General features: G+C 41.4%; 1 long non-coding RNA gene across 1 annotated transcript in view; it reads right to left on the minus strand.

The window, feature by feature from the left end:
* The window catches only part of LOC308056842, a 67,431-nt gene extending 48,095 nt beyond the window's left edge, over positions 1-19,336 (minus strand). The window contains exon 1 of the long non-coding RNA XR_013924991.1: positions 439-19,336. This is a non-coding gene — a long non-coding RNA (uncharacterized lncRNA). The remainder of the gene's footprint in view (positions 1-438) is intronic.
* Between the last annotated feature and the right edge of the window lie 5,419 nt (positions 19,337-24,755).

A 24,755-nucleotide genomic window follows, 5' to 3' on the forward strand; every position in this document is an offset into this window, starting at 1 on the left:
ATGAAGGGAATGACCCCAGAGGCACGATTACAGAAAGCATGAAGGTGTCTTAGTACGCATGAGAGACCCTCATACCGGGCATTGGTCGGGACTGCATGAATTGTTAACTTGGGGGAGAGGTTATGCTTGTGTTTCTACAGATGAAGGTCCGCGATGGATGCCTGCTCGCTGTGTACGGCCTGAGCTTAGCGTGCCGGATCGTCGGAGCGCTGCTGCCACCAGTCAACCCAACAACTGATGTGTGGCCTCCTTACTGAACCAGTCCTTGTCTGGCGTGCCCTTCCTTGAAACTGACTTGCAGACATTGTTGCAAAAAAGTGAATGTATGCAGGGAATGAAGAATCTTATTGAAAGTCTTGATATTTTCGATAATTGATTACCTCTGTATAACATTAACCCAAAAGAAGTCAATATTGTTTGCACTTTGAATGTCGATACCTTGTTTGTTAGGCAGTTAAGAATGTGAGTCAAATTTGCCACCATTATATACAAAACAGAGCAACTATTGTTTTTTGTTGTTGGTTCAAGGACATGGCTGTGAGGATTTTGATGGTATGTGCTGCATGGATTTTAGGCGCCCCATTGCAGCAACATGTTACCAAAATCTGGTAAAATGTCAGCCTTTTGGGCATCCATTCACTCAATTGGCAGTATTGTTTGTTTGCCATTACCTTGGTTGCTGTCATGTTTGCAAGGGCCCTGCAGAACATGACAAACCTGGTACTAGCTGTTCAAAAACAAAAATTGGGAATTGTTGGGGTCTGCAGCGGGTCTGCAGATAAGTTAGTTGACCTCAAAGACTTAGCTGTGTACCTCTAAGACAGCCACAAATTGTCAGGTATCTAAACAGGGTGTGAAGAATCGGAACTTAGAACCGCAGCGTACAGGCACCTACAGCAACAGCAAATAGCAAGCAAGAAGAAGGACACAAAAACCTATCAGGGTCTAACACCTGCACTGTCTAAGATATATAAATAGTCTGTATAAACAATAAAGGCCATTTTGTCCGAACCCAGCCGCGCAGACATAGTGTTTCTTTTAAGTCCGCCTCGACTTGGGTCACCACACACAGTAACATGATTATTCACTTATGCAAGCTGGAAAGAAGAAGGTTAATTGAAAGGCGTGTTTTCTTATAAACTGTTGTTCCTTGGCTCTCTTTATATGATCCAAGGCATGATGCTCATGCTCTTTGTCCTAGATCTCTTTCAGGTAGACAGTCCTGAAAGATGAAGTCACAGTGAAGGCCTGGGGCTCTCAATGCCTGGAAAGCTCCTGTGAACCTTGCCCTCAGGATTCTTATTATCAACAAGACATTGTTCAGGAGCTGGTTTGTCATTTTGTTGCAGCCTGTGGTGGGTTGACCTTGGCTGCATGCCAGGTGCCCACCAAGCTACTTTACCACTCCCCTCCCTCAACAGAACAGGGGAGGGAGAAAATAATATTTAAAAAACTAAATGAAAAAAAAACAACCCAAACTTGTGGGTCAAGATAAAGGTGGTTTAATGATGCAACGGCAAAAATCGTGCACACAGAAGTGAAGGAAAACAAAAGATGTTATTCTCTACTTCCCATCAGCAGGTGATGTTTGGCCACTTCCCGGGAAGCAGGGCTGCAGTATGAGTAGCAGTTGTTCTAGAAGACAAACACCATAAATAACGAATGCCCCCGCTCCCCACCCCCCCTTTCTCTTAGCTTTTATACCTGAGCAGATGTCATATGGTGTGGAATATCCCTTTGGTCAGTTTGGGTCAGCTGTCCTGGCTGTGTCCCCTCCAAGATCTCACCCACCCCCAGCCTAATGGGGGCAGGGGGAAGGCTGAAGGGGCAGCCTTGGTGCTGTGCGAGCGCTGCTCAGCAGCAGCCAAAACACCGGTGTGTTACCACCGCCTTTCCAGCTGCCAGTGCAGGCACAGCACCGTGACGGATGCAGTGGGGCTCAGCCAGGCCCAATACTCAGCCACAGTAGTTTAAGGTTAAAGAGATTAAAGAATATGCTGTAATAAATGCATTGTACTGCTAGAAGTAGCAAAGCAATTTTTTTCCTTCTCCATAAGACTTCAAGTATACATGATCTTTTGCTATACAGCATAGCAGGTCTCTCCATCTGCTTGGTGTAGCTTATCCCTTGCAAATATGAAACAGCTTCTAAATTCACATTCCTTTTTTTCTGCTACTTGTAATAAAATTTTAATAAACCCTTATGATCAGTGCAATCCCAGGGATCTCTGAGGAGTGCAGACCACCCTGCAAGAGGTGATCAACAGGAGTATGCCTCTGATTGTTTCCAGAACCTGATAGAAACAGCCCCATGAGGATGAATACAGCTGCCTCTCTGCAGCAGCAAGAGTTAGACTAAAAAATGAGAGGGAGGAAATAAAACAATGTCTGGTGTCAACAGCCAGACTTTGATAGGAAAATATAAGGTGGGTTTTTTTTTTTACTTTTCTCTCTTAACAAGCCCTTTATGTCCACCCTGCAGTGTACCAATAGTCACGTGCGAAAGCAAATGCAGAAATCAGTGGCTTTCTACAAGCCGGAGACAAGAAGGAAGAGATTTCATCTGTGCAGGCATCATTTTGCACCAGCATCCTGTGAACCCTCCATCAGATCAGCACGGCCTCTGAAGATGAGGTGGGGGGCATATTAAAGCACAGAAATGTTACAGTGCTGTCACCGCTATGAGAAGGAATAGTTAGGGTCAGATCTGGGTCTCTGCACTAGCAGCCAGAGTCAGCAATCAGTCAGCAAGGGCAGGGGATATGGATTTCATATTAGCCTTCAGCTAATCCAGGTAGGAACCCAAAGCATGTGATGCTGATTTGAGTAGGAATAGGAACAGGCCTATAGAAAGGCCTACAAAGTCATCTTATGTCTTCATTGGATGAAAAAAGCTTAAATCTGACATTTCAGGAGAGTGAAGGAAAGTCACCAACCTTTAGCTGACTATATAAGAATGACTTATTTCTAACTCAATTAAAATAATAAATAATGTTACAGTTGCCTAAAGAAAGAGGCCAATTGGTTGGTAAGCTACTTACACCAGTGTTCATGCACTCCATCAAGCTAGCAATGGACAATTCAGCGACTTGGATTTTGTATAATGGCTGGTCTTAGAAGGTACCACAGAACAGAATGAAATTCTAGTGTACTTTAGCAGAGGAAATAAGTGATCTCTTGACACCAAACAGGAAACTATAAAATGACTAAATGAAAAGGATGTGTCTTGTTTCCAGCTGGGATAGAGTTAATTTTCTTCCTAGTAGCTGGTACAGTGCTGGGCTTTGGATTTAGTATGAGAATAATGTTGATAACACACTCGTGATTCAGTTGTTGCTAAGAAGTGCCTACCCTAAGGGCTTTTCAGTAACCCATGCTCTGCCTGTGAGCAGGGGCACAAGAAGCCAGGAGGGAGCAAAGCCAGGACAGGTGACCCCAAGTAGCCAAAGGGATATTCCATACCATAGAACACCATGCTCAGTATATAAAGTGTGGGAGTCGGCCAGGGCCTGCCAAGCAATGCTGGGGGATTGGCTGGGCATTGGTCAGCAGGTGCTGAGCAATTACGTTGTGTATCACTTGGGTTTTTTCCATTGGGTTTTATTCCTCTCTCCCGCTCTCTCCTTTTCATTACTATTACTATTACTGTTACTGTTACTGTTACTATTACTATTGCTTCAATTATTTAATTGTTCTTATCTTAACTCACCGATTAACTTTTTCCTGGTTCTCCTTCCCATCCCACAGCGGAATGGGGGGATGGGAACAGGGAGTGAGAAAATGGATTCATGGTACTTAGTTGCCAGATGGGGTTAAACCACAAAAGAATGGCTTAGACATAATGTGACAGCAAGTTTGATGGGTTGGTGGCTATATTGTCTTCTTCCACACGGACCATCCTTGCTGATCTAAATCAGCAGAGGTTGCCAGCTTTATGCAATTTGGATGTCCAAGTAAAAATGAAAGTAGAAAGTACTGAATTAGCAACAACACTGATTGTCAGAGGATGAAAGACTGCAAACTAATCAACCCGATTGATATACATAGCACTTTCTATCTACATTCCAAAATATAAAGAATTTTTTTTTCTCTGTTCCATAGTCAGCGAAACCAAGGCATAGACAGATCAAGAAATTTGCCCAGGGAAATATTATTCCAAAAGACTTGAACTCAAACTTCCCACAGAAGGATTATACCTGGAAATGGAGGAACAACAGGTGAAAAAAAAAACCATTCAAAAACAAGGTAGCTGAAAAATTAAAGGTACACTATTTTGTTCAGATCTTCTGTATGCAGCTGTTAGATGGATAGGCTAAAGGAAACTGTGGAAAAAAAATAGATACTGTAGAGCATTGATACATGCATATCTTTCTTTCCTGCAGTTGTGCTCATTTGTGGAAACAGTAGTGAGGGATGTTACTGATTCTTTTTGGAAGAGAGGAAGTGGCTAAAGCTTTGTCAAAGGCTCCTTCAGCTGTAATACCAGGCATGTTTATAAAACATAGCTAGAAGCATCTTTTTGCATCAGAGAAGAGGTCTGCAGATAAAGACGCTAAATATGGTGTTTCTATACAAATACTGTGGAAATAATGGCCATGAGAAATGACAACTTTTCTCAAAGTCGAGCAAGAAAAGAGGCATGTTATTTCTCAATACTGTCATGGTGATAGTCCTCTTCTGTACAGGTTCTCATGTAATTATAAGAATAATTGAATGTTTTTTCTGGGACTGTTTGCTGTCTCCAGCCAACCAGTTATCCTTCTTCCTCTGGCTAAGCACAGTCATGAAAGACTAAAGCTAGTAGCTTCCTTTGCTACTTTACAACCATCATCCATCTGTGTTAGTACCCAGTTACATTGTATGCACACCTATCTTAGCCCAGTAGATTCCTATGTTTCACTTATAGAAATTGTAGATGATTGTACAAGTGGTAATTCTGGCCATGTCTAAAAATTTCAGCAATTATACAGAAGCTGATGGCATCATTATATCAACCTCCTGACTGTAATACCATGACTCCTAAGAGAATGAAGAGTCAAACCTCATCAGACCTTACAGCTTACAGAAAATGCTACATAAAAGCATTAGCCTAAAGTTACCATTATAGAGAAGTGCCTCCAGGTGTCTTCGACGGCCCTGTGCAGAGTGCAGCTAAAGCAGCCTTGGAACTTGCTCCATTTTAGAATTGCATTGATTAGACTGGATTTCAGGAGACTGAAGTAAAAATAAAGGGGGGAGGGGGAAGATTCTGCAGCACAAATACAATTGCTTTCAATAATATTGGACCCTCTGTTACAGCAAGAAATGGTGAAAGTTCCCCAAATCAGCACTATCACCATCTGCAGCCTAAATACTGCCAAAAACAGCGGGAGAATTTCTCTAGTCTTCCCTTGTACTTGGAGTTTCTCTTTGAATACACTATCTATATAAACCTTTCACATGCTTTAATCATTTTCACAGCATTCATATTATCTTTTCATCTTCATATTTATTTTTAGTTCACACATTTCTAGCCAGATATCAGCTCATATTTTGTGTGGAGTAGTGATCCCAGTAAAGTGTCACAGCGTGCAGCAGAACAGATAGCAGCACAGTGCGGAGCAGCAGATAATGATGAGCCAAGTGACGGAAAAGCCTCTGCAAACCACAAAATGTCTCATCATCTCAAACACAGTCAGCCCACACATTGGTTTGCCAGTCCATGTCTAATGGTCAATAACTGAATCATTTCTTCTACTTAAACCTTTGGCCAACAGCCTGTGTGTTGTTTGGAAGGAAAAAAATTATCATTCTAATAGATTTAATGGAAAATAAGGCAAGCTTCTGGAGCACAGACTGCCTTTACTTAATCTGTATGTAACAATGATCTAAAAGACTGTTTTAATCACTTAGGTTACAGGGTGATGCGAAAAGGGTATAATTTTATTACACATATTTAGTCAGTAAGTCTGAAGGAAAGCGCTAAGATAGGAAAACTAACAGGATATTTAAGAACAGCTTCTTGTAACAATGTTAAGGCCACACAGTTACTGGAAATCTTCTAAAATGTGAAAAGCAGATCCAAAAAAGTACTTCAGGATTAGATCTAAATCCTGACCTGCACTTTTTGTTATTTGTTAGACCAGGAATTACTAATCACTGTCAAAGAAGTCCAATCATTTTCTATCCCCTTTTGGCAAAGTCTGGCCTTTCCTGCTATAGTTGTAGCTACAGATCCTAGAATTAGAAAATAAGAAAGCAAGAGATGTTTTGACATTTGAATTTTAATTATTTACTCTGGATTCACAATATGGAAAAGCAAACACTTACCGTTTGAAGCTTTAACTATTAAAACTACTACAAAGCCTCAAAATAGGTCATTTGTCAGGAATAAATGTATCCATGCTGGTATTTCTTAAGAAAAACAATGTAAAAGTTTAAAGTTTTTGAAAGGACAACATCGTTCCTCCCTGTCTGGATTTTGGTTGGTTGGTTGGTTTTTGTGGTTTATTTTTTCCAGTGATAAAGTCAGTCCCTACTAGCTTCCATGAAATGATCCCCTCCCTTTTTCTGCACCTTCTTGTTCCCTTTGTTAGTGTACAATGTCAGGTTTGTACATTTATACCACCACTCATCATTATAGCAGGTGGCTGAGGCATGTCCTTAACTCTGACTTACTGCCTGGCACCTCAAAAGTGCTGCTGGAAGTCTCAGCATTAAAACTTAGTATCTGAGGTTCAAAGGCAAGGGTCCTTGGTGGAAAAACACCAAAGTCAGCAGAAGAATTCCTTCTCAAGCACTTTCACAGTAAGTTGAGTCTGTTGGCTATCAATCCAAAGAATGATTTTGTGCTACAGTGAAAGTTTATCCATTTGTCACACCTCCCTCTCTTCACAAGCACAGCGCAGACCTGCTGGTGTGGTCTGTTTGCCAGGCAAGGAGCAGAGGGAGCCCCATCACTTCAGCTATGCCTTTCTTACAGAATTTCATTTTGCTAAATAATGCTTTATCCACTTTACTCCTACAGTTTTATGTATCTATATAAATACATATACACATATATATGTACACACTTGATTTACATCTATATCTATGAGTAAATACAGTATACATAAGCAGAAATAAATACATCTATCATGTATCTATGTACATAGAAAAAAAATTAGATATATTTGTATAATTCTTTATACATAGAAAGTATATGTATACACAAATACACATATATCAGTAGATATTTTCGTACATAAACACTTAATGGTCCAAAGGAAATGGGCAATCAATAAGATGCTGTGAAATCACACAGATGTGAAAGCACAAGGCAGTATCAAAGAACAGTTTGGGTTGGAAGAGACTTTTAAAGATCATCTAGTCCAACCCTCAAGGACAAGGACATCTTTCAATAGATCACGTTGCTCAAAGCCCTGTGCAACATTACCTTGAACATTTCCAGTGATGGAGGATCCACAGCTTCTCTGGGCAACCTGTTACAGTGTGTCACAACCCTCATTGTAAAAAATTTCTTTCTTATGTCTGATCTAAATCTACCCTCTTTCAGTTTAAAACCATTGTTCCTTGTCCCATGGTAAAAAGCCTTTCATCTTCTTTATAAGCCCACTTTAAGTACTGAAAGACTGAAACATTTCCCTAGAACTTTCTCTTCTTCAGGCTGAACAACCCCAACTCTCTCAGCCTGTCTTCATAGGAGAGGTGCTTCAGCCCTCTGATCACTGTTGTGGCTCTCCTCTGGACCTGTTTCAACAGGTCTATGTCTTTCTTGTACTGGGAACCCCAGAACTAGACATGGTACTACAGAAGCAGTCTCACAAGAGCAGTGCTGAGAGGGGATATGGTGTGGAGCAGGGGTCGGGTATGGTATTTTACAAAATGGTGATGCACACATGCACACACAAGGCAAAAATGTGGGATAAACAGACCAGGTGACAGAAGGAAGCAGGACACTTCTAGGATGGATGGGACATGTGACTGCTGGGGGACGGAAGGAGTGGACTTCCTGCCACTTCTTCTTTTGGATACATGCTGTCCTTATGCAACTGATTTTCACTGAAATCAGCAGTTTCACTGTTCACATGCTTTATGGGCATTCTTGACCTATAGTAAGCAAATTGCACATTAGGATACTTAGGGTCTTAGTACCTACTACCTTACTACCTGAAATACAAATTAATTTTTATATTTCATCTGTGCTTTAAACTGCTTTTACAATTTCATATTTATATTATCATATACATCTGTGCAAAACTAGTTCTTGAAAGGTTGCCAAGTCTGAATTCCTCACTGGTTCTCCCTACTGATAACACTGTACTTTGTCCTGGTTTCAACTGGGATAGAGTTTATTTTCTTCTTAGTAGCTGGTACAGTGCTGGGGTTTGGGGATGGTGTCAGAACAATGTTGATAACTGTTGCTTTTAGATGTTGCTGAGTAGTATTTATAAAAATTCAAGGACTTTTCAGCCTCTCATGTGCTGCCAGTGAGAGGGCTGGAGGGGCACAAGAAGCCAGGAGGGAGGACAGCCAGAACAGGTGACCTGAACTAGCCAAAGGGCTATTCCATACCATAGAATATCATGTTCAGTATATAAGCTGAGGGGACTTGGCCAGGGCCTGCCAAATGCTGTTGAAGGACTGGCTGAGGCATCAGTCAGCAGGTGGTGAGCAATTGCATTGTGCATCACTTGGGTTTTTTCCCTCCTTCCCTTTGGATTTTATTTCTCTCCTCTTCTCCCTCCTTTTCATTACAACTGTTGCTTATTATTGTTGTTGTTGTTGTTATAACAAATTATTGTTAATCATTAATTATTGTTGTTGTTATTTTTTTATTTCAATTATTAAATTGTTCTTCTCTCAGCCCTCGAGTTTTACATTTTTACCATCCCTCTGTGGGTGGGAGGAGTGAGCAAATGGTTGCGTGGTACTTAGTTGCCGGCTGGGGCTAAACCCCAACAACTTAATTAAAATTGATTCCTCCAGCTGGATACCCTCCACCACATTATTCCCTTTGGAAGGCTAAAACTCCCCTCAGCTTCAGTGAGCACCAGGATATGTCAACATGGATGCTTGTCTCAACAGGAAAAGAACAGCCCAGAATCTCAGAGGATTGTAGCCCTAAAGCTACTTTGCATTAAGCCCTGTCATATTTCTAGAAAGCAACGCAGAAGGGCTATCAAATATTGTACAATGGTAGCCTGAACTGCAGAGAAAAGTCATCAACTTTCATTAGCACACATGGGCGGTGTGCAGGTCCACCTGAATACAGTTTAAAAAATCTACAAAAAATATTTTTGTCTTAAAATATCATGCTATATTATTATTTATATTATGATTAAAATTTCATATTTCTGACTGATACTGAAAAAAGTAGTGTGATTGAAGTTGTCTCACAAAAAATTCATAGGAACAGTGTTTATAGCTTTAATGTAATTGTTGTGAGCAGTACACTGCCTGGTAAAATACAGATGCAAACTGTTCAATTTAAGAAGTTAAAAACAATTATTAGAATTATGTTCTAGCATGTGTTACCTTTTATTCTTATGTTACCCATTGGATTACTACTACGATCAGCACTGCTTAACACAATCCCTGCTCAGAACTCATGATTTTACAATGCAACTGGAACCTCTAGAGAAATTAGACATTTTATGTATTTGGTTGAGCTAGATTTGCCTAATTCATTATATAAAAAGTATACATATGTATACAGATACGTGTACATACAGCTATGTATATACATTTTATAATATTTTTACTCATCAAGTGAAACTGTGCAAATAGCTATTATTACTAACAAGTTATTATGGTTTAATGAAAGTGTTACTTCTCAAGACATTTAAAAGATTATGTTTATATGGATTAAGATCACACAATGTACTTCCTATATGTTTTATTTCAATATCAATAACACGTCTTTAACAACAAATCAGATTAAAAGAATACTCTTTTTCTAGCAGATTTTGCAGTATATTTCTAACCTGTGCATCCAATTCAAAAATAGAATCTTTATGTTCACCAAGTAATTCTGAAATCATAACATATATTAAGTTTTAAAATGTTAGAAGAGTTTCAGAATATGTCTCATGTCAGTGTAAATTATCTAAACTTCCACATGGATGGCAAAACCATGAAACTGTTGAAAATACTGCACTAAATATAATTGAATATTAGTTTTTCTGAAATACAGTCATAAAATACAAAATACAGCAATAAAAACTGTTGAGTGGTCCTTCCCAAAGAAGTATTTGCCCTGACTCAAGACACAGTTGTTCATGGTTACAAATACTACAGCAAAATATAATAGAGAGGGAATAGTTAATAGAAGTGTGAGGGTCTGTGACAATTCTTACTTGCAACAAGGGCAGTAGGACCACACTGGACAGTCAGACAAGAGCTGAGGCTGGCAGGCACTCTGCTCTCAGGGACCTGGGCTGGTCTTACCAGAAAAGACTAAGGTGAAGAAGGAGTTGAGTTTCTCAGCCTTTCCATACCCATTGTCACCATTCAGCAGTAAGCCCACATTTTCAATGGTCTTCCTTTTGCTATTAAGTACTTAGAGAAACCTTTCTTGTTGCCCTCACCAGTTTCAACTCCAGGTTGGACCTGGCTTTCTGAAACCCATCCCCGCATGACTGGACATCATCTTCATATTCCTCCTGGGTCACCTGCCCCTGCTTTCGTCTCCAGTATATTTCTTTTTAATGTTTGAGTTCAGTCAGGATCTCTTGCTCATCCATGCAAGCCTCCTGCTGCCTGTGCTTGATTTCCTGCTTGTCAGGATGGACCTTTCTTGAGCTGGGAGGAAGTGATCCTTAAATAACAATGAGCTCTACTGAACCCCTCTTCTTTCCAGCACTGCTTCGAGGCTGATCTGTAAACAGGCCAAAGTCTGATCTCCTGAAGCCCAGGGTTGTGGTTTGGTTTGGGGTTTTTTTGCCTTTCTCTTCTCTCAAGGACCCTGAAAATGACCCTGAACTTCACCATCCATGGTCATTGCACAGTTGCCCCAGCCTTCAAATCCCCAAACAGGTCTTCATTGTTTGTTAGTATGAGATCCAGCAGAACTTCTTTTCTTGTTGACTCCCTGATCACTTGCGTCAGGAAGTTGATGTCAATATACTCCAGAAACCTCCTGGACTGCTTGTGCCCAGCTATGTTTTCACTCCAGCAGACATAAGAGTGGGTCAGGTCCTTCAGGAGAACCAGAGCCTGCAAACATGGGAATCTTCCAGGGTGAGTATGAAGGTCTCATCTCTTTTCTTCTTGATCAGATGGTCTGCAGCAGATGCCCATAACAACATCATTCATGTTGATCTGCCCACTAGTGTTCATGCACAGGCTCTGAGCTGGTTCACCATTCATCCTAAGGTAGAGCTCCATACATCCCTGCTGCTCTCTCACATAAAGAACAACTACTCCTCCTCACAGTCCCAACCTGTGCTTCCTAAAGCTCCCGTATTCATATACAGCAGTTCTCTGCTTGTCCCAACTATCCTACCACACCTCCATGATCCCAGTGAGCTCATAGCCCTCCAGCTGCATGCAGGCTTCTAATTCTTCCTGCCTTTTCCCTATGCCTGCATGCTGCATGCGTTAGTAAAGGTACTTTAAACAAGGACTCAACCATGCTGCTTCCCAAAAAAGAGCATCAGCATTTTCCACATGAGGTTATCCCTTGGGCACTTCTCTATTTACATGTCTATGCTTAAAGGAATTTCACTTCAGCCCTCTTTCATTAATTGTTATGTCTCTTCTTTTCCCATGACTGTGTCTCACTTTCCTCATCCCACACTTATTTCTTGAAGAATGTCTCCCTCCTCCATCGTTCTCAGTGAAAAGCAATCCTTACCAGGTTATCCAGCCTGCTGGAAAAGGTATCTTGCTCTACTTATTCAGGTAGATACTGTCTCTGTTCCTGTTCCAAGAACACGTTGATCATCAAAGATCATGGTCATAGAAGCCAAAACACTGCTGCAAACACAAGGTGCACAACCAACGTGACCCACAAGATCTACCCTCAGGCCCTTTCCCCTCACTAGTAGGATCAAGGAGACACCACATCATCCATCATGCTCTTGACCACTGCCTCTAAAGCCCTGTCACTAGACCCAAATTACACTTGATACTTCTGAGGCTACCCCTGGCAGTATCATTGGTGCAAAAGCAGAAGATGGCAGTATCCTGAAAGCTGCACCATACCCAGTAGCTTCTTTGCAGTGTCCCAAAAGCAAGCCCCCAGCAAGCAGCCCATCTCCATAGATTACAAATCAGGTTGGCAGGTGGAGTCCTCTGTCCCCTGCAACAAGGAGCCTTCTGCCACTATCATTTGCAGCTCCTTGGTGCTGTGAGGAGCTCAGGCTCAGACACTGGACATGTTTCATTGGAGCATCCACAGCTTCTCATCAGTTGCAAGGGCAGTGAACCTTTCTGTACCTGAAAGTCTTCAGGTGGAGCAGGAGCCTTCCTCCAAGTGTGAAAAGTCACCAGCTTTCAATTTTCATCATGGTTGGAGTTTCCACTTTCCACCTTCATAAGCAGAGACTCTTCCTGCCATTCCATTACGGCTGGAGATTTAGGATTATGAAGCTGCAGGGACCTGAAGCAGACCCAGTAAATCTCTTCCTCACCCTTTCTGATGCTGTGCAATCTGTTGACCTCCTCCCACAGTTCTTTCGTTTGGTGGTACAGCTCCCCAGCAGCCACAAACTTCTGCAGGCTAGAAGACCATGTACCCCAGCCTCTGTGAGAGGTCCCAGGCACTTCCAGCAGCCTCAGATTTACAAAGCTGCATCCTTCTTCTGAAGCTCTGTATCAGTCCAGGAGTCTGCTAGTGAAGGAAGTTACTCCAAAGGCTGCTGGGGACCTTGCCCTGGGGCACGTAACCACCATAGCAAGGATGGGTATGAAGGACAGATCAGGCTTGCTGGCCTCTGCTTTGTGCCCTGCTGTGCAAACTGCTGCCTCTGCCAGGTGTGACTTAGGCTGACTCTTACACAGGCCTCTCTTTTAGCAAGGACTAGAAGAGTGCTTGACCCTCTCTAACCAGGGGTCAGCTAGAACAAATGCTGAAAGCATCCTTTGTCAAGGGCAGCTGACACAGTTCATTAGAAGATGCTAGCTCTACCCTTACCCTGTCTTTGTCTTTACCTGGCTGCAGCTGGAGCCCTCCAGTTCCTCAGAGGGATTCTGAGAATCCCCAATGATCCTATAACAAAGTGCCCAGAAGCTCAAGGAGATCTCAAGAGAAACTCAAAGAAGCCAAGCACAGGAACTGCAGTGCAAAATTCTGCATCTATTGGCTGCCTCTTCTGGCTGCTCTATCCAGGCCATTTGATGCTTAGTCAAGAGTTACCATCACTGGGGTCAGTGAAGATACCCCACAACCACAAAATATGCCCCTTAAATCCACCTGGTGGGCAGGGGAACAATGCCTGCCACCATGTGGTTTTGCCCCTAACTCACCCAGTCATTTCCTTGATTCTGCATGAAACACTTCCGTTACAGCATCTTGAAAAATGGTCTTTCTACATTCAAAGCAAAGTAAGCAATGCATTTACCATACCAGTGCAGAAAGCTGAAGAAGCAAACAGGGAAAAGAAGGATGAGGATACACCCTGGGTTTAGGCAGTAAATTGGCTACAGGTTAAAAGATACACTTCATATCAGTGTAAAAAAGTAGCAAAGCTCCCAAGTGTCACCTATGTGTTCTTCAATATGATGTTGACTGACATTCAGGAGTAGGATGTGTTCCTTTAGGACCATTTTGAATTGGGTGTATACAAAGAGGCAGTTAATATACATCTGCAAACCTGTGTGTAGATCTGTAACTATTATTTGGAACTAACAGACCTTTCTGTAATTTACCCTGTTCAATCTTCACTAGTCATGAGAAAAAGCAACTTATACACAAAAAACCATTACTGCTATTCCAATTCTAGTCCTCTCTTTCTTCCTTGATACACAAAGCCTAAACTTCACACTGTGTGTTAATTACAAAGACTTTTGTTATGTTCTTTCAACATAAGGCTCAGTCCTGCAATAACACTTAATAAAAAGCTTAATGTTCAATGTCTTCATGACCCCAGTCCAGTCAAATCAATGGGATTGTTTGTGATAGTAAATACTGCTACACCTTGCAAACAGGTTTGCTTACATAGATCCAATTCCAAGATCTAACCCTGAACATTTGCATGGTCAGGATTATATTCTGCATTTTCATCTGCTGCACTATTTTCCCCCACTACTGCTGGAAATAAAAGATCTATGGCAAGGCTATGGCACTGTCTGTAAATCATTGTTGCACATTCAAGAGTAGCTCAGGGGTTCCAAGCATAGAAGGGTAAACAGGGGTACCCATGTGGAGACAGCACAGCAGGTTTTGATCATGTTTTTATTGAATTCCAATACCTGCCAGGTTTAGTTTATTTCAGTTATTGGTGGGGATAGTTGTTTTTTGGAAAAGCTTCTAATTTTACCATGACCTCATATGGCAGATGTAGTGTGCAAGAGGCACATGGTGCTACACCTTTTCCAGTTTTGCTTCCTTGCTCTCAATTTCATTACACTGCTTCTGAACTGGCTGAGATCAGCCAGAGCTCCTGCACCTCCGCCTCTTGATTCATTCAACACTGTCACACAACATGGACAATAGACTCCCGAAGACCTTCTTTAGTGTTGTGACTCCAGTGGCTTAGCAGTACAGCACTGAAAAATACCAGAAAAAGGCAGACAGCTCTCTTTTGTGTGTGAAAGCAAAGGGTATGCAGAAAGATCATGTACCCCATTGTAAAAATCTGAAATTCCTTACAAACTGTTTCTGTAATTTACAGCTACTGTTTGAAAACCTAAAGGGAAACTGAATGCAATACATTGGTGAACAGCTCAACAGACACACAGAAACCTGGAATTACATCCTACTGGGTCTGGACTTGCCATAAATCCTGCCAAATGCCCTGAAATGTTTAGTTTAAATAACTGATTACTTTTGACTTTTCACTCTCCTTCTGCCTACATTTGGTTATTTGTCTAATCACATGGCCGTACCGTTTGAGCCAAAGTCAATATTTATTCATTAGAATTTGTGGACCTAGAATGTTATATTAAGAAATTACACTTTTACTGACAAATGACAGCATCTTTGGCAATAAATGTCATGTGCCCTATTTGCAATTTTAGTATCTGTTACAAAAACAAAAATTTTAAACTCACAGATAAAGCTTGAAGATGAACCTGTTGAAGTGTATAAATTTCTTTCTGGAGGTCTGATTGTATTTGACCAATGAAGGACTTTCTGTTGTTGAAAATTTCTAGCTATGTAATGTAGCCAAAGAATACCCTTTAAAATCTGAATTAAGTCTTGTTCTGAATAAACAACAAACATGAACATCCACATTCTGAACAAGAGCAATGAAACAGACAGGTATTTCTGCACTAAACATGGAATTAAATAAAGTTATCTTTCAAATACAATGGACTCCTACAGGCAAGAGCTTATTTGTATATAAGACAAGAGCAAGTCACTGAAGATTTAATTATTTTTATGTGAATGTAGTGTTTACAAACATACATGCATTTACATATATTTATTATAAGCATATTTATTTATTTTTATAACTGAAATTAAAAACATTGTCACTACTTCTTTGGTGAACATCCCTCAGGTCTTCTGAAAAGTGTCCAGAATGGCTTGATAGATATGGGATTAATAGATAGTATTGATTATAAATTCATCTTTTTGAAATGAGAAGTTAACTTATGGCATGTGTTTTCTGTCCCTCTTTAGAAGATCCTGTCACATTTCTCCATGTCCATAGGGGTATACACTGCAATCCAGGCAGCACTGGGTTTAATACTTGATTTGCTGCCAGTTTTGTTTAATGTTTGATTTGCTCCTCCAAACCATCACACTTCTATCTCTGCGTCCCTCTTAAATCTGGGGAAAATTATAATTAGCTTTTTCATGCACACCAATTCAACAAGCAAAAATGTAAGTTTACTGGTGGACTTGGCAGTTCTGGGTTAATGGTTGGACTTTGTTATAGTTTAACCCAGGCCAGCAACCAAGCACCATGCAGCCACTTGCTCACTCCCCCCATGGTGAGATGCTGGAGAGAACTGGAAGGGTAAAGGAAAAACCTCATGAGTTGAGATAAAGACATTTTAAAGGTAAAGCAAAAGCCGCACATGCAAGCAAAGGAAAACAAGGAATTCATTCACCACCTCCCACCGGCAGGCAGGTGTTGGGCCATCCCCAGGGAAGCAGGGCTCTGTCACGTGTAGCAGTTACTCAGGAAGACAAACACCATAAAACCAAACGTCCCTCCTTCCTCCCTCCTCCCCCCCAGCTTATATATTCAGCATGATGTCCCATGGTATGGAATACCTCTTTGGCTGGTTCAGGTCACCTACCCTGGCTGTGTCCCCTCCCGCTTCCTTGCACCCCTCCAGCCCTCTCACTGGCAGGGCCCAAGGAACTGAAAAGTCCTTGACTTAGTATAAACATTAACCTAGCAACAACCAAAACCATCAGTGTGCTATCAACATTATTCTCACACCAAATCCACAGCACTGCACCAGCTACTAAGAGGAAAATTAACTCTATCCCAGCTGAAACCAGGACAGACTTGATGATCTTAAAGGTCTTTTCCAATTTGAATGATGCTATGATTCTGTGAAAAATGTTATTACTTACGTAATGTCACTTACAAAATAAACTATGGTAATAAAATATACTCCCATGCCTTTCCCAATTTATTTCTCAGGCAGACATTGGGAAAACAAACATGAGATTACAGACTCCACATATCAAAAACAGCACAACCTTCCCTTTGCAGTCTGTATTTTGCTCAGCCTTTTTGCCTTTTTTAATACAAAGAAATTATTTTCTATATTAAGATTGACATTTTGTATCAGGAAATTATAAGATTTTTACTGTATGGGAAAAATTAAGTGACTGACTATCTCAACATTTTCATTTTACAAATACAAAATGCAGATTTCACAGATAGCAGTAAAAGCACCGTTGATTCTAAATAGTATTTTCTTTCCACATTTACAAAACAGGCAGCAAAATTAAGTGCAGGTTTGTGTGGAACACAAGTGAGCACAATTAAGGAATCTTGTATTGTTGTCTCCTGAATAGGCTTGTCACATTACTATTCAGAGCTTTTGTCTAGTGACAGTGGAATATCAAAAAGATACTGAATAATATAGCAAAAATCTATTGTGCCATGAGATCTAATCTTCGTCTGCACATAATTGCCTTATTAAAAGATTTGCAAGCTTATTCTTTTCGTGATTCTGAAGCCAAGAAAACCACATTGTTTAAAAAAAAATAGTTAAAGCCTCTGAAAGTCTAGTCCCTGTGATATGACAATACTGTGTAACTTAAACTGGAGATTAAAACTACAGCCCTCTAGTACTGTAGAAATGGTAAAGATGCTTCCAGTGCTGCAATTATGATCCAATTATAATGCATGTAGGTGTCTCCTTCCCCTAATCCCCTGCCACCTCCTCTGTGAGTCTGGCAGGCGGTACCACAGGAGTTGTGCTTGTAAACATGAGAATCCCATTTATTCTGTAATATGTGTTACATGGCATCTCTTCTGACTTCTGCTTTGTACCTGTTGGCAACACCTAGTAGGGCACAGATAGGACAGGACCCTCCAGCTCCACCAGCTTCACAGCTTCCAGACTCCCTGCAGGCCACAACCCAGCAGCAGCAGAGAAGTAATTGCAACTTTCTGTTGCCAACACCCATTACAAATTGTCAGCTTTCATGAACAGTATGACTGGATGAAACATTTCTTTCAGCCCTTCAACCCATTTCCTTTTATTTATTGTGATAGTTTACTCTTGGGTTGTTTAGAACGCATGGGATTGCTACCCTTAGCAACAAAAACAATTGTTTTTTTTTTTATCTACAGACAAGGCATCAAGGCATAATGCAAGCTTCCCTATGCATAGCTGTGTTAATTTACCTCATGCTTGGCCTGGGCACACCATTCTCTTAGCTGCAAGAGGAAAAGCCAGTTTTATTGTTCTGTCTGTCCTTGGTGTCATTTTGCAGCGGTCACATACAAAAACTGTGGGATTACTATAGAATCTAGCCTGAGAACATTTTACTCCTAGATGATTACATTCTCTCTTCAAAATAACCAAGACAAATTAGATAATAGTCTTCAATACTGCATCCCATGCTTTTACAGTACAGTGTCTATCTACTTCCAGAATCACAAACCTATACCTATATCTAAAACACAAAGAAATCTGAGAAGTAAGTGTTTTATTCATGTAAACTTCTTATCATCCCATACGAACTAAAATGATGTAGGTGTTTTATTTTTATCTAGGTCTTTCATTGAGTTCCAAAATTTTTTCCCTGTCTTTGTAATATAACAAAAAGCAATTGAGCCAAATGTCTAATTCACACCATGAGAATAAGATAAACACAAGAGATTAAAATACAGGAGCAATGAAATAATCATTGTATATAGATGGCATATGAAGTTTCAAGTGCCTGAATAAATAACTGATAATCTTACTTTAAATTGGATACCTATAATCTATTTTAATTAGTATCATTAAGAGTAGGTAAAATAAAATGTAATCATAGATGTTATTTATAACTCTTGTAACCTATACTTGCAAGGATGCCTTTCTATGGCAAGAGGCTGCATAGACAATAAAAAGTTTAGTTATGTATTTTTCTTAATTTGAATTTCATGTGAATGTATGGCATTTCTAGTCTACCATGGTACATGGAAGTCTATGAATGGCAAACAGCAGCAACGTAAGAGTCACAGAATAGAGTGGGTCCTCCAAAGCAAAATTTTCACGTACAATGCAGTTGTCCACATCAAGCCACTGGAAGATGATGAAGAAACATTCCTGGGGAAAACAGTACCAATCTTTTTGCTCCACAGCTTTCTAGAGGTGATTTTGCCATATTCTTTTGAAATACTTCATATTGGCTGTTGTGAGGAATGTGTATTTGTAATGTTTCTCAACTCAGGTCTCTGATATGCAAATATAAGAAAACTCCTAATCAGGGCCCATTTTCTATGTAAAATTGGTAAGAAATGTACCAAACTAAAAGAATAAAACTGAATTTCTCTCTCTCATTCCATCCATGCATGTTCGTATCATGCATTTCTCTGAGAGAAGTGTCAGGTGCTGCTTGGGGATCATCGTTAGGCACTCAGGCTTTTTGCAGGCTATCAGAAATAAGGAAGAACTCTGCAGAGCAAATCCCATCCCTAACTCCACCAACCCCACCGTCTGCTCAGCAAAAACTGTCATTCAGACTCCTATCTCCATGTAAATTAAGCATCAGGAGAAACTCCTCTTTTTTTTTGCAAAATTATGCAAAACAAATGAATCATTGATTACCTTGAAAATAAAGTAGTGAAGGCACTCATATGAATCAAACATAGTCACTGAAAAAAAGAGTTTAGAAATTATGCTATTTTGATGCTGGGCACTTCGATATTAGGGTGTTGTTATGCATGGTCAGTCGAGCTCTGGTGTATATAATGAAGTGCTGAGTAAATGAAACTTGCAGAATCTGCCTTTCTATCTCTACAAATTCATCACTCACAGTGATAAAGAGCAGTACCAACTACTTTTTTTCAGTTATTTACCAATCTGCAGAAATAAAAATGCTGAGATCATACCAATTTAAAACATTATATTGGAAATCACAGAAGTTTGACACTGCAGCAAACTGCCTGGGAGACTGTCAGCAACCAGAGGGTCTAGGAAAATGGGCAGTTCCTTAGACTGATTGTTCTTCAGGGTGTACCCCCAAGATAGGGAGACAAATGCAGAATTTTAAAAGTTGGGGATTTTTCCTTGAAGTGGAACACAATTTTTTTTTCCTTTTTTTTTTTTTGAAATGATAAACAAACATTCTTCATTCACCTTAATGCACTGACATGATGGATATATGATGAAAACAAAGCCAAAGTCCTAAAGCTGTCAAAGGAACTTTTTTCCACAGTAAAACTGGCAAAAAAATTGTTTGAGAAAAGCAACCCCAACATATACAGTTGGTCTCAGCAAAGAAATTAGGTTTTGCTGTACAGTGATGAGGCATTTAGATCTAAAATCCCAAAACCTCAGAGGGTGAAAGTTCTGGATTCTGGTTGGGATTCTGCTCTGTTCTGCCCTGGCCAAGGACACGTCAGTGTTCATGGTACTGTTCAACAGTTTTGCAGACAGAATCTGCCAAATCTCATGCTGAGAGCCTTAGCCAGAACAGGAAAATTTTATATGAAAAGCAACTGATTGAATGAAAGGTGCCTTATTTTATTTTTATTTAAAACATATTCATTCAGCAGCCACCTCTCCGGGAACTAGAATTATCACCCAGGCAGATATGGTATGACTGGGGACAAATAATAGGTATTTAAATATTTCATCCTCTCATCAGAAACTCTTGCTGATTTTGATTACCATTAAAAATAATAACCACTGCTGGCCTTTACTCTTACTGACTATCTGAGAGGCCAACTCCTTCATTTAAAAAATGGTGTTTCTAAACACTCCTTATGCATTCTTGAAATATTGTCTTCTTTTTCTTGCAGCAAGAGTTTTCACAGGGGTTTTGTGTTTGGTTGTTTGTTGTTTTTTTCCTGAATAGGAAAGACTACATTGAAATAAAACTGAAATCCTTTGGTCTACGTTTATTTAATAAAACCCACAGAAATACATAGCTGTAGAAAAGCAAATGAACAGACTACTTCAGCAGATTATGTGACCAGAAGAGCAAATTTCTCAGATTTCCTGAGCCGGCATTCTGAACATCAACCACCACAGAAATGGAGTTCTTTTTCAAGTGATAAAAAATCACTTTTATGCAGAAAACTATAAGGGATTGACCATCAACTGAAGGAAAACAGATAACCCTCAGTGCATTGGAAAACCGGGTCCTGATGTGGAGAGAGAATGCAGGGAAGGGCTGGAGGTAAGAAGAGATGAAAGTTATGGGATAGAGCAGCCACTGACATGCAGGGCAGCCACCCGTACTGGGCGCCTTTGAGAAAGGTGGACCATTTTCATTTTAAGGTGTTTTTTGAAGAGAAATGCGGGGGCGAGTGCCCTTGGTGTTTTCTGATTACAGAGCTGTGAACCCCACAGTCTTAACCTTATGATGTGAGCCGGTGGGTATTCACATACAAAGACAAAGTATTAAAATAGTAACAAAAATGAGGGTCCTCTTTTTTTATCATTGTGGGAAAGCATGAGGAATGATAACAGCTTGAAGAGCTATACTTGTATTAAAATATTTTTAAACAGTAAAAATGGTCACTTGATAGTGGTATCTAAAAAGTCGAAGAAGTGGATCGTATCCCAACACCTGAGGAAAGCAGTGGTGATTCACTTCTATGAACTTTACATCTGTCATCTTGTCACCCCTATGAAACTTTAGATTTTATTATTTTCCCCAAATCCCTTTTATGTCCCTGCAACTTATGGTTTGATACACTATGTCTTGATTTCAAAAAGGCTGCAAAATTTTCAGAGTAGCCATCATATGTTCTGCTATGTTTAACGTATCCAGCTGACCAGTACTCTAGCTTCAACCATGAATGTGAACACAAGATAATCATGGAGTCACAGAAATATAGAATTATTTAGGTTGGAAAAGATAGTTGAGATCATCATGCCCAACCATTAACCCAGCACTGCCAAATCCACCACTAAACCATGTCCCTAAGCACCACATCTACAGGTATCTTGAACATCTTCAGGGATGGTGACTCCAGCACCTCCCTGGGCAGCCTGTTCCAATGCTTCACCACCCTTTCAGTGAAGAAAGTTTTCCTAATACCCAATCTCAAACTCCCTTGGTGTAACTTGAGGACATTTCCTATTGTCTTATTGCTTGTTATCTGGGAGAAGAGACTGACCGCCACCTGCCTACAGCCTCCTGTCAGGTAGCTGTAGAGAGCAAGAAGATCCCCCCTGAGATTCCTCTCCTCCAGACTAAACAACCCCAGTTCTCTCAGCTGTTCCTCATACGACTCATATTCCAGACCCTTCACCAATTTTCTGGTCCTTCTCTGAACACGCTCCAGCACGTCAACGTCCCTCTTGCAGAGAGGGGCCCAGACCTGAACGCAGGGTTCGAGGGGCGGCCTCAGCAGTGCCCAGTGCAGGGGGACGGTCACTGCCCTGGTCCTGCTGGCCACCCTGCTGGGGACACCAGCCAGGGTGCTGCTGGCCGCCTGGGCCCCCTGGGCACACTGCTGGCTCCTGCCCAGCCGGCCGTCACCCAGCACCCCCAGGCCCTTTCCCACCAGGCCCTTTCCAGCCGCTCTGCCCCAGCCTGTAGCGCTGCGTGGGGCTGGTGTGACCCAAGGGCAGGACCCGGCACTGAGCCCTGCTGACCCTCACACCACTGGCCTGGGCCCATCGCTCCAGCCTGCCCAGGTCCCTCTGCAGAGCCTCCTGCCCTCAGGCAGGTCAGCACTCCCCCCAGCTTGGTGTCATCTGCAAACTGACTGAGGGTGCACTCGATCCCCTCATCCAGATCATTGATAAAGGTATTAAACAGGACTGGGGCCAGTTCTGAACCTTGGGAACACCACCTGTGCCCAGTCACCAGCAGGATGTGACTGCATTCACCACCACCTTTGGGCTTGGCCATCCAGCCATCTTTTAACCCAGAATAGAGCATACCCACCCCAAGCCCTGAGCAGCCAGTGTCTCCAGGAGAATGCTATGGGAGACAGTGTCAAAGGCTTTAATGAGGTCCAGGTAGACAACACCCACAGCCTTTCCCTCATCCACTAGGCAGGTCACGTTGTCATAGAAGGAGATCAGGTTTGTCAAGCAGGACCTGCCTTTCATAACCCCATGCTGGCTGGGCTGATCCCCTGGTTGTCCTGCACATGCCACATGATGGCACTCAGGATGATCTGCTCCATAACCTTCCCCAGCACCGAGGTCAGGCTGACAGGCCTGTGGTTCCCCAGATCCTCCTTCCTGCCCTTCTTGTGGATGGGCACCACACTGGCTGACCTCCAGCCTGCTGGGACCTCCCTGGTTAGCCAGGGCTGCTGATAAACGATGGAGAGAGGCTTGGTGAGCTCCTCTGCTGGCTCCCTCAGTACCCTCAGGTGGATCCCACCCAGCCCCACAGACCTGTGTGTGTCTAAGTGGAGCAGCAGGTCACTAACTGCTTCCTCCTGGGCTGTGGGGACTTCATGCTGCTCCACCTTGTCCCTGTGTTCCAGCTCAGGGGGCTGAGTGCCCAGAGGGAAGCTGGTCTTGCTATTAAGGACTAAAGTAAAGAAAGGATTAAAGTACCTCAGCCTTTTCCTCATACTTTGCAGCAATGTTCCCTGCTGCATTCAATGAAAGATGCAAATTTTCCTTGGCCCTCCTTTTGTTTCTAATGTATTTGTAAATACATTTTTTGTTATCTTTTATGGCAGTGGCCAGCCTGAGCTCTAGCTGGGCTTTTTGCCTTCCTAATCTTTACCCTGCACTGCCTTGTGACTTCCTTACTGTCCTCCAGAGCTGCCTGCCCCTTCTTCCAAAGGTGGTAAACTCTCCTTCTGTCCCCAGGTTTCAGCCAGAGCTCTCTGTTCAGCCAGGCTGGTCTTCTTCCCTGCATGCTCGTCTTTCAGCACATGGGGATGGCCTGATCCTGCACCTTTTAAGACTACCTTTCTGAAGAGTGTGCAGCCTTCCTGGACCCTTGGCCCTTCAGAGGTATCTCCCAAGGGCAAGTGGTAAAACAGATCATGTTTTCAAGATGGATACACATCAGAGCTGTGCCCCTCTTCAATGTATCATATTACTTCAGCAATTTCAACTGACATTCAGTATTAGTTTAGTGGCATAAGCAAACTTTGGTTACTTGAGGTTCAGCTTTGAAGTCTCCCTGTTAAATACTTGATTTAACAGCATATCAGACATCAGAGTTTGTGTAACACGTTATAACAGCGTAAGTATTTCAAAGTACTAACTGGCTCTGTAAGTAGACAGACATATTTTACAGCTTTAGGATTAATCTAAAAGCAAGTTGCATCAGGAAGTGGCCTGAAAAGAGTTACTACAAGCTCAGTTCCATAGGAGGTCAGTGTTAAAATTTCCATTTTGGGTGAGGAGCAGAGTCATGGCAATTCTGAACATTTCTGAGATGCAAGCTGCAAAAGTACAGTTTATATCAGTTGTATGAATAAAAGATTAGGTCTGGAAAGTCATGTAAAATCAAATTTTTAGAAGCAGCCACTGCAGTGGTTTAAAGTAAGTGGGTTTAGAGTCTGGCTTTCAAAGGTCATATAGACCTACAGAGTCTGCAAGTGTTCAGTGCTTTGGAGAAGTGATGACCTATAAGCTTTAAGCCTGAAAAATAAACAAAAGAGAGGACAAAAATGAAAGGAGAGATCAAAAATGGGGGCCTAACACACCGGGTATTTCACAGTTTCAAAGTGAACAAAATACTGTGTCTCTCTGGTGCACTGCGATACTTAATTTGTGAAAAAGTGCATCTTTCTGAGGCTCTGAGAAAGAAGTAGGACTAACAAATAATGTTGGCAGGATTTCCATGCAATTATATTGCAGTCTTCCATAATACAATGATAACCAGAGGATATTTCCTATAGTCAGCAAAGGTTTTTTGGCATCTCTTCAGCTGTGTTAAGGGAGATTGCAGGTATGTTCTATTATTCACACTTAGCCTGTTGTGTTCTGCTTCCAGGATGTAACATCTGACTTTTTAAATAACTTTGAAACAGGGATATATTACCAGAAGT

The sequence above is a fragment of the Falco punctatus genome (assembly GCF_963210335.1).
Source record: "Falco punctatus genome assembly, chromosome: Z".
Classification (NCBI taxonomy): domain Eukaryota; kingdom Metazoa; phylum Chordata; class Aves; order Falconiformes; family Falconidae; genus Falco; species Falco punctatus.